Here is a 9,576-nt window from a genome sequence, read left to right as displayed (position 1 = left end):
TCGGATAATTTTTTTCCCCCGACAATAAACTGGGTCCGGAGACTGGCGGTGCCATGCCGCATAGCGGGACCAGCGCGTTGAATCCTACGCCAGAACGGCCCCGGCAGCGCGAATGTCTCAGGCCGTCGAGGTCTGTTGCTTTGTCATAAAAGGGAGTTTCGAAGGGCATATCATTGGTGCGATCATACCAGCACTAATGCACCGGATCCCATCAGAACTCCGCAGTTAAGCGTGCTTGGGCGAGAGTAGTACTAGGATGGGTGACCCCCTGGGAAGTCCTCGTGTTGCACCCCTTTTATTTTTTGCCCGCTTTTTTCTTTTTTGATAACATTTATTTTTAATTTTTTGGCTTTTGGCTTTTCCTCTTCGGATAATTTTTTTCCCTCGAAAATAAACTGAGTCCGGAGACTCGCGGTGCCATGCCGCATAGCGGAACAGCGCATTGAATCCTACGCCAGAACGGCCCCGGCAGCGCGAATGTCTCGGGCCGTCGAGGTCTGCTGCTTTGTCATAAAAGGGTGTTTCGATGGGCATGTCATGGGTGCGTTCATACCAGCACTAATGCACCGGATCCCATCAGAACTCCGCAGTTAAGCGTGCTTGGGCGAGAGTAGTACTAGGATGGGTGACCCCCTGGGAAGTCCTCGTGTTGCACCCCTTTTATTTTTTGCCCGCTTTTTTATTTTTTGATAATATTTATTTTTAATTTTTCGGCTTTTGGCTTTTCCTCTTCGGATAATTTTTTTCCCCCGAAAATAAACTGAGTCCGGAGACTGGCGGTGCCATGCCGCATAGCGGGAATAGCGCGTTGAAGCCTACGCCAGAACGGCCCCGGCGGCGCGAATGTCTCGGGTCGTCGAGGTCTGCTGCTTTGTCATAAAAGGGAGTTTCGATGGGCATGTCATGGGTGCGATCATACCAGCACTAATGCACCGGATCCCATCAGAACTCCGCAGTTAAGCGTGCTTGGGCGAGAGTAGTACTAGGATGGGTGACCCCCTGGGAAGTCCTCGTGTTGCACCCCTTTTATTTTTTGCCCGCTTTTTTATTTTTTGATAATATTTATTTTTAATTTTTCGGCTTTTGGCTTTTCCTCTTCGGATAATTTTTTTCCCCCAAAAATAAACTGAGTCCGGAGACTCGCGGTGCCATGCCGCATAGCGGAACAGCGCGTTGAATCCTACGCCAGAATGGCCCCGGCAGCGCGAATGTCTCGGGCCGTCGCGGTCTGCTGCTTTGTCATAAAAGGGAGTTTCGAAGGGCATGTCATGGGTGCGATCATACCAGCACTAATGCACCGGATCCCATCATAACTCCGCAGTTAGGCGTGCTTGGGCGAGAGAAGTACTAGGATGGGTGACCCCCTGGGAAGTCCTCGTGTTGCACCCTTTTTATTTTTTGCCCGCTTTTTTATTTTTTGATAATATTTATTTTTAATTTTTTGGCTTTTGGCTTTTCCTCTTCGGATAATTTTTTCCCCCCGAAAATAAACTGAGTCCGGAGACTGGCGGTGCCATGCCGCATAGCGGAACAGCGCGTTGAATCCTACGCCAGAACGGCCCCGGCAGCGCGAATGTCTCGGGCCGTCGAGGTCTGCTGCTTTGTCATAAAAGGGAGTTTCGAAGGGCATGTCATGGGTGCGATCATACCAGCACTAATGCACCGGATCCCATCAGAACTCCGCAGTTAAGCGTGCTTGGGCGAGAGTAGTGCTAGGATGGGTGACCCCCTGGGAAGTCCTCGTGTTGCACCCCTTTTATTTTTTGCCCGCTTTTTTATTTTTTGATAACATTTATTTTTTATTTTTCGGCTTTTGGCTTTTCCTCTTCGGATAATTTTTTTCCCCCGAAAATAAACTGAGTCCGGAGACTGGCGGTGCCATGCCGCATAGCGGAACAGCGCGTTGAATCCTACGACAGAACGGCCCCGGCAGCGCGAATGTCTCGGGCCGTCGAGGTCTGCTGCTTTGTCATAAAAGGGAGTTTCGAAGGGCATGTCATGGGTGCGATCATACCAGCACTAATGCACCGGATCCCATCAGAACTCCGCAGTTAAGCGTGCTTGGGCGAGAGTAGTACTAGGATGGGTGACCCCCTGGGAAGTCCTCGTGTTGCACCCCTTTTATTTTTTGCCCGCTTTTTTATTTTTTGATAACATTTATTTTTTATTTTCGGCTTTTGGCTTTTCCTCTTCGGATAATTTTTTTCCCCCGAAAATAAACTGAGTCCGGAGACTGGCGGTGCCATGCCGCATAGCGGAACAGCGTGTTGAATCCTACGCCAGAACGGCCCCGGCAGCGTGAATGTCTCGGGCCGTCGAGGTCTGCTACTTTGTCATAAAAGGGAGTTTCGAAGGGCATGTCTTGGGTGCGATCAAACCAGCACTAATGCACCGGATCCTATCAGAACTCCGCAGTTAAGCGTGCTTGGGCGAGAGTAGTACTAGGATGGGTGACCCCCTGGGAAGTCCTCATGTTGCACCCTTTTTATTTTTTGCCCGCTTTTTTATTTTTTGATAATATTTATTTTTAATTTTTTGGCTTTTGGCTTTTTCTCTTCGGATAATTTTTTTCCCCCGACAATAAACTGGGTCCGGAGACTGGCGGTGCCATGCCGCATAGCGGGACCAGCGCGTTGAATCCTACGCCAGAACGGCCCCGGCAGCGCGAATGTCTCAGGCCGTCGAGGTCTGTTGCTTTGTCATAAAAGGGAGTTTCGAAGGGCATATCATTGGTGCGATCATACCAGCACTAATGCACCGGATCCCATCAGAACTCCGCAGTTAAGCGTGCTTGGGCGAGAGTAGTACTAGGATGGGTGACCCCCTGGGAAGTCCTCGTGTTGCACCCCTTTTATTTTTTGCCCGCTTTTTTCTTTTTTGATAACATTTATTTTTAATTTTTTGGCTTTTGGCTTTTCCTCTTCGGATAATTTTTTTCCCTCGAAAATAAACTGAGTCCGGAGACTCGCGGTGCCATGCCGCATAGCGGAACAGCGCATTGAATCCTACGCCAGAACGGCCCCGGCAGCGCGAATGTCTCGGGCCGTCGAGGTCTGCTGCTTTGTCATAAAAGGGTGTTTCGATGGGCATGTCATGGGTGCGTTCATACCAGCACTAATGCACCGGATCCCATCAGAACTCCGCAGTTAAGCGTGCTTGGGCGAGAGTAGTACTAGGATGGGTGACCCCCTGGGAAGTCCTCGTGTTGCACCCCTTTTATTTTTTGCCCGCTTTTTTATTTTTTGATAATATTTATTTTTAATTTTTCGGCTTTTGGCTTTTCCTCTTCGGATAATTTTTTTCCCCCGAAAATAAACTGAGTCCGGAGACTGGCGGTGCCATGCCGCATAGCGGGAATAGCGCGTTGAAGCCTACGCCAGAACGGCCCCGGCGGCGCGAATGTCTCGGGTCGTCGAGGTCTGCTGCTTTGTCATAAAAGGGAGTTTCGATGGGCATGTCATGGGTGCGATCATACCAGCACTAATGCACCGGATCCCATCAGAACTCCGCAGTTAAGCGTGCTTGGGCGAGAGTAGTACTAGGATGGGTGACCCCCTGGGAAGTCCTCGTGTTGCACCCCTTTTATTTTTTGCCCGCTTTTTTATTTTTTGATAATATTTATTTTTAATTTTTCGGCTTTTGGCTTTTCCTCTTCGGATAATTTTTTTCCCCCGAAAATAAACTGAGTCCGGAGACTCGCGGTGCCATGCCGCATAGCGGAACAGCGCGTTGAATCCTACGCCAGAATGGCCCCGGCAGCGCGAATGTCTCGGGCCGTCGCGGTCTGCTGCTTTGTCATAAAAGGGAGTTTCGAAGGGCATGTCATGGGTGCGATCATACCAGCACTAATGCACCGGATCCCATCATAACTCCGCAGTTAGGCGTGCTTGGGCGAGAGAAGTACTAGGATGGGTGACCCCCTGGGAAGTCCTCGTGTTGCACCCTTTTTATTTTTTGCCCGCTTTTTTATTTTTTGATAATATTTATTTTTAATTTTTTGGCTTTTGGCTTTTCCTCTTCGGATAATTTTTTCCTCCCGAAAATAAACTGAGTCCGGAGACTGGCGGTGCCATGCCGCATAGCGGAACAGCGCGTTGAATCCTACGCCAGAACGGCCCCGGCAGCGCGAATGTCTCGGGCCGTCGAGGTCTGCTGCTTTGTCATAAAAGGGAGTTTCGAAGGGCATGTCATGGGTGCGATCATACCAGCACTAATGCACCGGATCCCATCAGAACTCCGCAGTTAAGCGTGCTTGGGCGAGAGTAGTACTAGGATGGGTGGCCCCCTGGGAAGTCCTCGGGTTGCACCCCTTTTATTTTTTGCCCGCTTTTTTATTTTTTGATAACATTTATTTTTTATTTTTCGGCTTTTGGCTTTTCCTCTTCGGATAATTTTTTTCCCCCGAAAATAAACTGAGTCCGGAGACTGGCGGTGCCATGCCGCATAGCGGAACAGCGCGTTGAATCCTACGCCAGAACGGCCCCGGCAGCGCGAATGTCTCGGGCCGTCGAGGTCTGCTGCTTTGTCATAAAAGGGAGTTTCGAAGGGCATGTCATGGGTGCGATCATACCAGCACTAATGCACCGGATCCCATCAGAACTCCGCAGTTAAGCGTGCTTGGGCGAGAGTAGTACTAGGATGGGTGACCCCCTGGGAAGTCCTCGTGTTGCACCCCTTTTATTTTTTGCCCGCTTTTTTATTTTTTGATAACATTTATTTTTTATTTTTCGGCTTTTGGCTTTTCCTCTTCGGATAATTTTTTTCCCCCGAAAATAAACTGAGTCCGGAGACTGGCGGTGCCATGCCGCATAGCGGGAATAGCGCGTTGAATCCTACGCCAGAACGGCCCCGGCGGCGCGAATGTCTCGGGCCGTCGAGGTCTGCTGCTTTGTCATAAAAGGGAGTTTCGATGGGCATGTCATGGGTGCGATCATACCAGCACTAATGCACCGGATCCCATCAGAACTCCGCAGTTAAGCGTGCTTGGGCGAGAGTAGTACTAGGATGGGTGACCCCCTGGGAAGTCCTCGTGTTGCACCCCTTTTATTTTTTGCCCGCTTTTTTATTTTTTGATAATATTTATTTTTAATTTTTCGGCTTTTGGCTTTTCCTCTTCGGATAATTTTTTTCCCCCGAAAATAAACTGAGTCCGGAGACTCGCGGTGCCATGCCGCATAGCGGAACAGCGCGTTGAATCCTACGCCAGAACGGCCCCGGCAGCGCGAATGTCTCGGGCCGTCGCGGTCTGCTGCTTTGTCATAAAAGGGAGTTTCGAAGGGCATGTCATGGGTGCGATCATACCAGCACTAATGCACCGGATCCCATCATAACTCCGCAGTTAGGCGTGCTTGGGCGAGAGAAGTACTAGGATGGGTGACCCCCTGGGAAGTCCTCGTGTTGCACCCTTTTTATTTTTTGCCCGCTTTTTTATTTTTTGATAATATTTATTTTTAATTTTTTGGCTTTTGGCTTTTCCTCTTCGGATAATTTTTTCCCCCCAAAAATAAACTGAGTCCGGAGACTGGCGGTGCCATGCCGCATAGCGGAACAGCGCGTTGAATCCTACGCCAGAACGGCCCCGGCAGCGCGAATGTCTCGGGCCGTCGAGGTCTGCTGCTTTGTCATAAAAGGGAGTTTCGAAGGGCATGTCATGGGTGCGATCATACCAGCACTAATGCACCGGATCCCATCAGAACTCCGCAGTTAAGCGTGCTTGGGCGAGAGTAGTACTAGGATGGGTGACCCCCTGGGAAGTCCTCGTGTTGCACCCTTTTTATTTTTTTCTCCACTTTTTTATTTTTTGATAATATTTATTTTTAATTTTTCGGCTTTTGGCTTTTCCTCTTCGGATAATTTTTTTCCCCCGAAAATAAACTGAGTCCGGAGACTGGCGGTGCCATGCCGCATAGCGGGAATAGCGCGTTGAATCCTACGCCAGAACGGCCCCGGCGGCGCGAATGTCTCGGGCCGTCGAGGTCTGCTGCTTTGTCATAAAAGGGAGTTTCGATGGGCATGTCATGGGTGCGATCATACCAGCACTAATGCACCGGATCCCATCAGAACTCCGCAGTTAAGCGTGCTTGGGCGAGAGTAGTACTAGGATGGGTGACCCCCTGGGAAGTCCTCGTGTTGCACCCCTTTTATTTTTTGCCCGCTTTTTTATTTTTTGATAATATTTATTTTTAATTTTTCGGCTTTTGGCTTTTCCTCTTCGGATAATTTTTTTCCTCCGAAAATAAACTGAGTCCGGAGACTCGCGGTGCCATGCCGCATAGCGGAACAGCGCGTTGAATCCTACGCCAGAACGGCCCCGGCAGCGCGAATGTCTCGGGCCGTCGCGGTCTGCTGCTTTGTCATAAAAGGGAGTTTCGAAGGGCATGTCATGGGTGCGATCATACCAGCACTAATGCACCGGATCCCATCATAACTCCGCAGTTAGGCGTGCTTGGGCGAGAGAAGTACTAGGATGGGTGACCCCCTGGGAAGTCCTCGTGTTGCACCCTTTTTATTTTTTGCCCGCTTTTTTATTTTTTGATAATATTTATTTTTAATTTTTTGGCTTTTGGCTTTTCCTCTTCGGATAATTTTTTCCCCCCGAAAATAAACTGAGTCCGGAGACTGGCGGTGCCATGCCGCATAGCGGAACAGCGCGTTGAATCCTACGCCAGAACGGCCCCGGCAGCGCGAATGTCTCGGGCCGTCGAGGTCTGCTGCTTTGTCATAAAAGGGAGTTTCGAACGGCATGTCATGGGTGCGATCATACCAGCACTAATGCACCGGATCCCATCAGAACTCCGCAGTTAAGCGTGCTTGGGCGAGAGTAGTGCTAGGATGGGTGACCCCCTGGGAAGTCCTCGTGTTGCACCCCTTTTATTTTTTGCCCGCTTTTTTATTTTTTGATAACATTTATTTTTTATTTTTCGGCTTTTGGCTTTTCCTCTTCGGATAATTTTTTTCCCCCGAAAATAAACTGAGTCCGGAGACTGGCGGTGCCATGCCGCATAGCGGAACAGCGCGTTGAATCCTACGCCAGAACGGCCCCGGCAGCGCGAATGTCTCGGGCCGTCGAGGTCTGCTGCTTTGTCATAAAAGGGAGTTTCGAAGGGCATGTCATGGGTGCGATCATACCAGCACTAATGCACCGGATCCCATCAGAACTCCGCAGTTAAGCGTGCTTGGGCGAGAGTAGTACTAGGATGGGTGACCCCCTGGGAAGTCCTCGTGTTGCACCCCTTTTATTTTTTGCCCGCTTTTTTATTTTTTGATAACATTTATTTTTTATTTTCGGCTTTTGGCTTTTCCTCTTCGGATAATTTTTTTCTCCCGAAAATAAACTGAGTCCGGAGACTGGCGGTGCCATGCCGCATAGCGGAACAGCGTGTTGAATCCTACGCCAGAACGGCCCCGGCAGCGTGAATGTCTCGGGCCGTCGAGGTCTGCTACTTTGTCATAAAAGGGAGTTTCGAAGGGCATGTCTTGGGTGCGATCAAACCAGCACTAATGCACCGGATCCGATCAGAACTCCGCAGTTAAGCGTGCTTGGGCGAGAGTAGTACTAGGATGGGTGACCCCCTGGGAAGTCCTCATGTTGCACCCTTTTTATTTTTTGCCCGCTTTTTTATTTTTTGATAATATTTATTTTTAATTTTTTGGCTTTTGGCTTTTTCTCTTCGGATAATTTTTTTCCCCCGACAATAAACTGGGTCCGGAGACTGGCGGTGCCATGCCGCATAGCGGGACCAGCGCGTTGAATCCTACGCCAGAACGGCTCCGGCAGCGCGAATGTCTCAGGCCGTCGAGGTCTGTTGCTTTGTCATAAAAGGGAGTTTCGAAGGGCATATCATTGGTGCGATCATACCAGCACTAATGCACCGGATCCCATCAGAACTCCGCAGTTAAGCGTGCTTGGGCGAGAGTAGTACTAGGATGGGTGACCCCCTGGGAAGTCCTCGTGTTGCACCCCTTTTATTTTTTGCCCGCTTTTTTCTTTTTTGATAACATTTATTTTTAATTTTTTGGCTTTTGGCTTTTCCTCTTCGGATAATTTTTTTCCCTCGAAAATAAACTGAGTCCGGAGACTCGCGGTGCCATGCCGCATAGCGGAACAGCGCATTGAATCCTACGCCAGAACGGCCCCGGCAGCGCGAATGTCTCGGGCCGTCGAGGTCTGCTGCTTTGTCATAAAAGGGTGTTTCGATGGGCATGTCATGGGTGCGTTCATACCAGCACTAATGCACCGGATCCCATCAGAACTCCGCAGTTAAGCGTGCTTGGGCGAGAGTAGTACTAGGATGGGTGACCCCCTGGGAAGTCCTCGTGTTGCACCCCTTTTATTTTTTGCCCGCTTTTTTATTTTTTGATAATATTTATTTTTAATTTTTCGGCTTTTGGCTTTTCCTCTTCGGATAATTTTTTTCCCCCGAAAATAAACTGAGTCCGGAGACTGGCGGTGCCATGCCGCATAGCGGGAATAGCGCGTTGAAGCCTACGCCAGAACGGCCCCGGCGGCGCGAATGTCTCGGGCCGTCGAGGTCTGCTGCTTTGTCATAAAAGGGAGTTTCGATGGGCATGTCATGGGTGCGATCATACCAGCACTAATGCACCGGATCCCATCAGAACTCCGCAGTTAAGCGTGCTTGGGCGAGAGTAGTACTAGGATGGGTGACCCCCTGGGAAGTCCTCGTGTTGCACCCCTTTTATTTTTTGCCCGCTTTTTTATTTTTTGATAATATTTATTTTTAATTTTTTGGCTTTTGGCTTTTCCTCTTCGGATAATTTTTTCCTCCCGAAAATAAACTGAGTCCGGAGACTGGCGGTGCCATGCCGCATAGCGGAACAGCGCGTTGAATCCTACGCCAGAACGGCCCCGGCAGCGCGAATGTCTCGGGCCGTCGAGGTCTGCTGCTTTGTCATAAAAGGGAGTTTCGAAGGGCATGTCATGGGTGCGATCATACCAGCACAAATGCACCGGATCCCATCAGAACTCCGCAGTTAAGCGTGCTTGGGCGAGAGTAGTACTAGGATGGGTGGCCCCCTGGGAAGTCCTCGGGTTGCACCCCTTTTATTTTTTGCCCGCTTTTTTATTTTTTGATAACATTTATTTTTTATTTTTCGGCTTTTGGCTTTTCCTCTTCGGATAATTTTTTTCCCCCGAAAATAAACTGAGTCCGGAGACTGGCGGTGCCATGCCGCATAGCGGAACAGCGCGTTGAATCCTACGCCAGAACGGCCCCGGCAGCGCGAATGTCTCGGGCCGTCGAGGTCTGCTGCTTTGTCATAAAAGGGAGTTTCGAAGGGCATGTCATGGGTGCGATCATACCAGCACTAATGCACCGGATCCCATCAGAACTCCGCAGTTAAGCGTGCTTGGGCGAGAGTAGTACTAGGATGGGTGACCCCCTGGGAAGTCCTCGTGTTGCACCCCTTTTATTTTTTGCCCGCTTTTTTATTTTTTGATAACATTTATTTTTTATTTTTCGGCTTTTGGCTTTTCCTCTTCGGATAATTTTTTTCCCCCGAAAATAAACTGAGTCCGGAGACTGGCGGTGCCATGCCGCATAGCGGGAATAGCGCGTT

At 49.7% G+C, this 9,576-nt stretch overlaps 21 non-coding genes and 5 pseudogenes across 21 annotated transcripts; all 26 read left to right on the top strand.

Moving 5' to 3' along the window:
• Positions 1-174: 174 nt before the first annotated feature.
• LOC149759810 (5S ribosomal RNA) lies at positions 175-293 on the top strand. Its single transcript, XR_016401829.1, has one exon. It is a non-coding gene; the product is annotated as a 5S ribosomal RNA (ribosomal RNA).
• A 246-nt stretch (positions 294-539) lies between these two features.
• Positions 540-658, top strand: LOC149759809 (5S ribosomal RNA). Its single transcript, XR_016402746.1, has one exon. It is a non-coding gene; the product is annotated as a 5S ribosomal RNA (ribosomal RNA).
• A 247-nt stretch (positions 659-905) lies between these two features.
• On the top strand, positions 906-1,024 carry LOC149759808 (5S ribosomal RNA). The gene has a single exon (XR_016409403.1). It is a non-coding gene; the product is annotated as a 5S ribosomal RNA (ribosomal RNA).
• A 246-nt stretch (positions 1,025-1,270) lies between these two features.
• LOC149759807 (5S ribosomal RNA) lies at positions 1,271-1,389 on the top strand (annotated as a pseudogene).
• Positions 1,390-1,635: 246 nt separating this feature from the next.
• Positions 1,636-1,754, top strand: LOC149759806 (5S ribosomal RNA). The gene has a single exon (XR_016403381.1). It is a non-coding gene; the product is annotated as a 5S ribosomal RNA (ribosomal RNA).
• Positions 1,755-2,000: 246 nt separating this feature from the next.
• Positions 2,001-2,119, top strand: LOC149759805 (5S ribosomal RNA). Its single transcript, XR_016409402.1, has one exon. It is a non-coding gene; the product is annotated as a 5S ribosomal RNA (ribosomal RNA).
• Positions 2,120-2,364: 245 nt separating this feature from the next.
• LOC149759804 (5S ribosomal RNA) lies at positions 2,365-2,483 on the top strand. The gene has a single exon (XR_016408775.1). It is a non-coding gene; the product is annotated as a 5S ribosomal RNA (ribosomal RNA).
• A 247-nt stretch (positions 2,484-2,730) lies between these two features.
• Positions 2,731-2,849, top strand: LOC149759803 (5S ribosomal RNA). Its single transcript, XR_016401828.1, has one exon. It is a non-coding gene; the product is annotated as a 5S ribosomal RNA (ribosomal RNA).
• Positions 2,850-3,095: 246 nt separating this feature from the next.
• LOC149759802 (5S ribosomal RNA) lies at positions 3,096-3,214 on the top strand. Its single transcript, XR_016402745.1, has one exon. It is a non-coding gene; the product is annotated as a 5S ribosomal RNA (ribosomal RNA).
• A 247-nt stretch (positions 3,215-3,461) lies between these two features.
• Positions 3,462-3,580, top strand: LOC149759801 (5S ribosomal RNA). The gene has a single exon (XR_016409401.1). It is a non-coding gene; the product is annotated as a 5S ribosomal RNA (ribosomal RNA).
• A 246-nt stretch (positions 3,581-3,826) lies between these two features.
• LOC149759800 (5S ribosomal RNA) lies at positions 3,827-3,945 on the top strand (annotated as a pseudogene).
• A 246-nt stretch (positions 3,946-4,191) lies between these two features.
• On the top strand, positions 4,192-4,310 carry LOC149759799 (5S ribosomal RNA). The gene has a single exon (XR_016404417.1). It is a non-coding gene; the product is annotated as a 5S ribosomal RNA (ribosomal RNA).
• A 246-nt stretch (positions 4,311-4,556) lies between these two features.
• LOC149759798 (5S ribosomal RNA) lies at positions 4,557-4,675 on the top strand. Its single transcript, XR_016409400.1, has one exon. It is a non-coding gene; the product is annotated as a 5S ribosomal RNA (ribosomal RNA).
• Positions 4,676-4,922: 247 nt separating this feature from the next.
• LOC149759797 (5S ribosomal RNA) lies at positions 4,923-5,041 on the top strand. The gene has a single exon (XR_016409399.1). It is a non-coding gene; the product is annotated as a 5S ribosomal RNA (ribosomal RNA).
• Positions 5,042-5,287: 246 nt separating this feature from the next.
• LOC149759796 (5S ribosomal RNA) lies at positions 5,288-5,406 on the top strand (annotated as a pseudogene).
• Positions 5,407-5,652: 246 nt separating this feature from the next.
• LOC149759795 (5S ribosomal RNA) lies at positions 5,653-5,771 on the top strand. Its single transcript, XR_016411991.1, has one exon. It is a non-coding gene; the product is annotated as a 5S ribosomal RNA (ribosomal RNA).
• A 248-nt stretch (positions 5,772-6,019) lies between these two features.
• LOC149759794 (5S ribosomal RNA) lies at positions 6,020-6,138 on the top strand. Its single transcript, XR_016409398.1, has one exon. It is a non-coding gene; the product is annotated as a 5S ribosomal RNA (ribosomal RNA).
• Positions 6,139-6,384: 246 nt separating this feature from the next.
• Positions 6,385-6,503, top strand: LOC149759793 (5S ribosomal RNA; annotated as a pseudogene).
• A 246-nt stretch (positions 6,504-6,749) lies between these two features.
• LOC149759792 (5S ribosomal RNA) lies at positions 6,750-6,868 on the top strand. The gene has a single exon (XR_016403380.1). It is a non-coding gene; the product is annotated as a 5S ribosomal RNA (ribosomal RNA).
• A 246-nt stretch (positions 6,869-7,114) lies between these two features.
• Positions 7,115-7,233, top strand: LOC149759791 (5S ribosomal RNA). Its single transcript, XR_016409397.1, has one exon. It is a non-coding gene; the product is annotated as a 5S ribosomal RNA (ribosomal RNA).
• A 245-nt stretch (positions 7,234-7,478) lies between these two features.
• On the top strand, positions 7,479-7,597 carry LOC149759790 (5S ribosomal RNA; annotated as a pseudogene).
• A 247-nt stretch (positions 7,598-7,844) lies between these two features.
• LOC149759789 (5S ribosomal RNA) lies at positions 7,845-7,963 on the top strand. Its single transcript, XR_016401826.1, has one exon. It is a non-coding gene; the product is annotated as a 5S ribosomal RNA (ribosomal RNA).
• A 246-nt stretch (positions 7,964-8,209) lies between these two features.
• LOC149759788 (5S ribosomal RNA) lies at positions 8,210-8,328 on the top strand. The gene has a single exon (XR_016402744.1). It is a non-coding gene; the product is annotated as a 5S ribosomal RNA (ribosomal RNA).
• A 247-nt stretch (positions 8,329-8,575) lies between these two features.
• On the top strand, positions 8,576-8,694 carry LOC149759787 (5S ribosomal RNA). The gene has a single exon (XR_016409395.1). It is a non-coding gene; the product is annotated as a 5S ribosomal RNA (ribosomal RNA).
• A 246-nt stretch (positions 8,695-8,940) lies between these two features.
• On the top strand, positions 8,941-9,059 carry LOC149759786 (5S ribosomal RNA). The gene has a single exon (XR_016405359.1). It is a non-coding gene; the product is annotated as a 5S ribosomal RNA (ribosomal RNA).
• Positions 9,060-9,305: 246 nt separating this feature from the next.
• LOC149759785 (5S ribosomal RNA) lies at positions 9,306-9,424 on the top strand. Its single transcript, XR_016409394.1, has one exon. It is a non-coding gene; the product is annotated as a 5S ribosomal RNA (ribosomal RNA).
• The last annotated feature ends 152 nt before the right edge of the window (positions 9,425-9,576 follow it).

This window comes from Phoenix dactylifera, chromosome 4 (genome assembly GCF_051530095.1).
Source record: "Phoenix dactylifera cultivar Ajwa chromosome 4, Ajwa_hap1_PhDact_Kaust_v1.1, whole genome shotgun sequence".
Classification (NCBI taxonomy): domain Eukaryota; kingdom Viridiplantae; phylum Streptophyta; class Magnoliopsida; order Arecales; family Arecaceae; genus Phoenix; species Phoenix dactylifera.
This window is presented reverse-complemented; position numbering and strand designations above follow the sequence as displayed.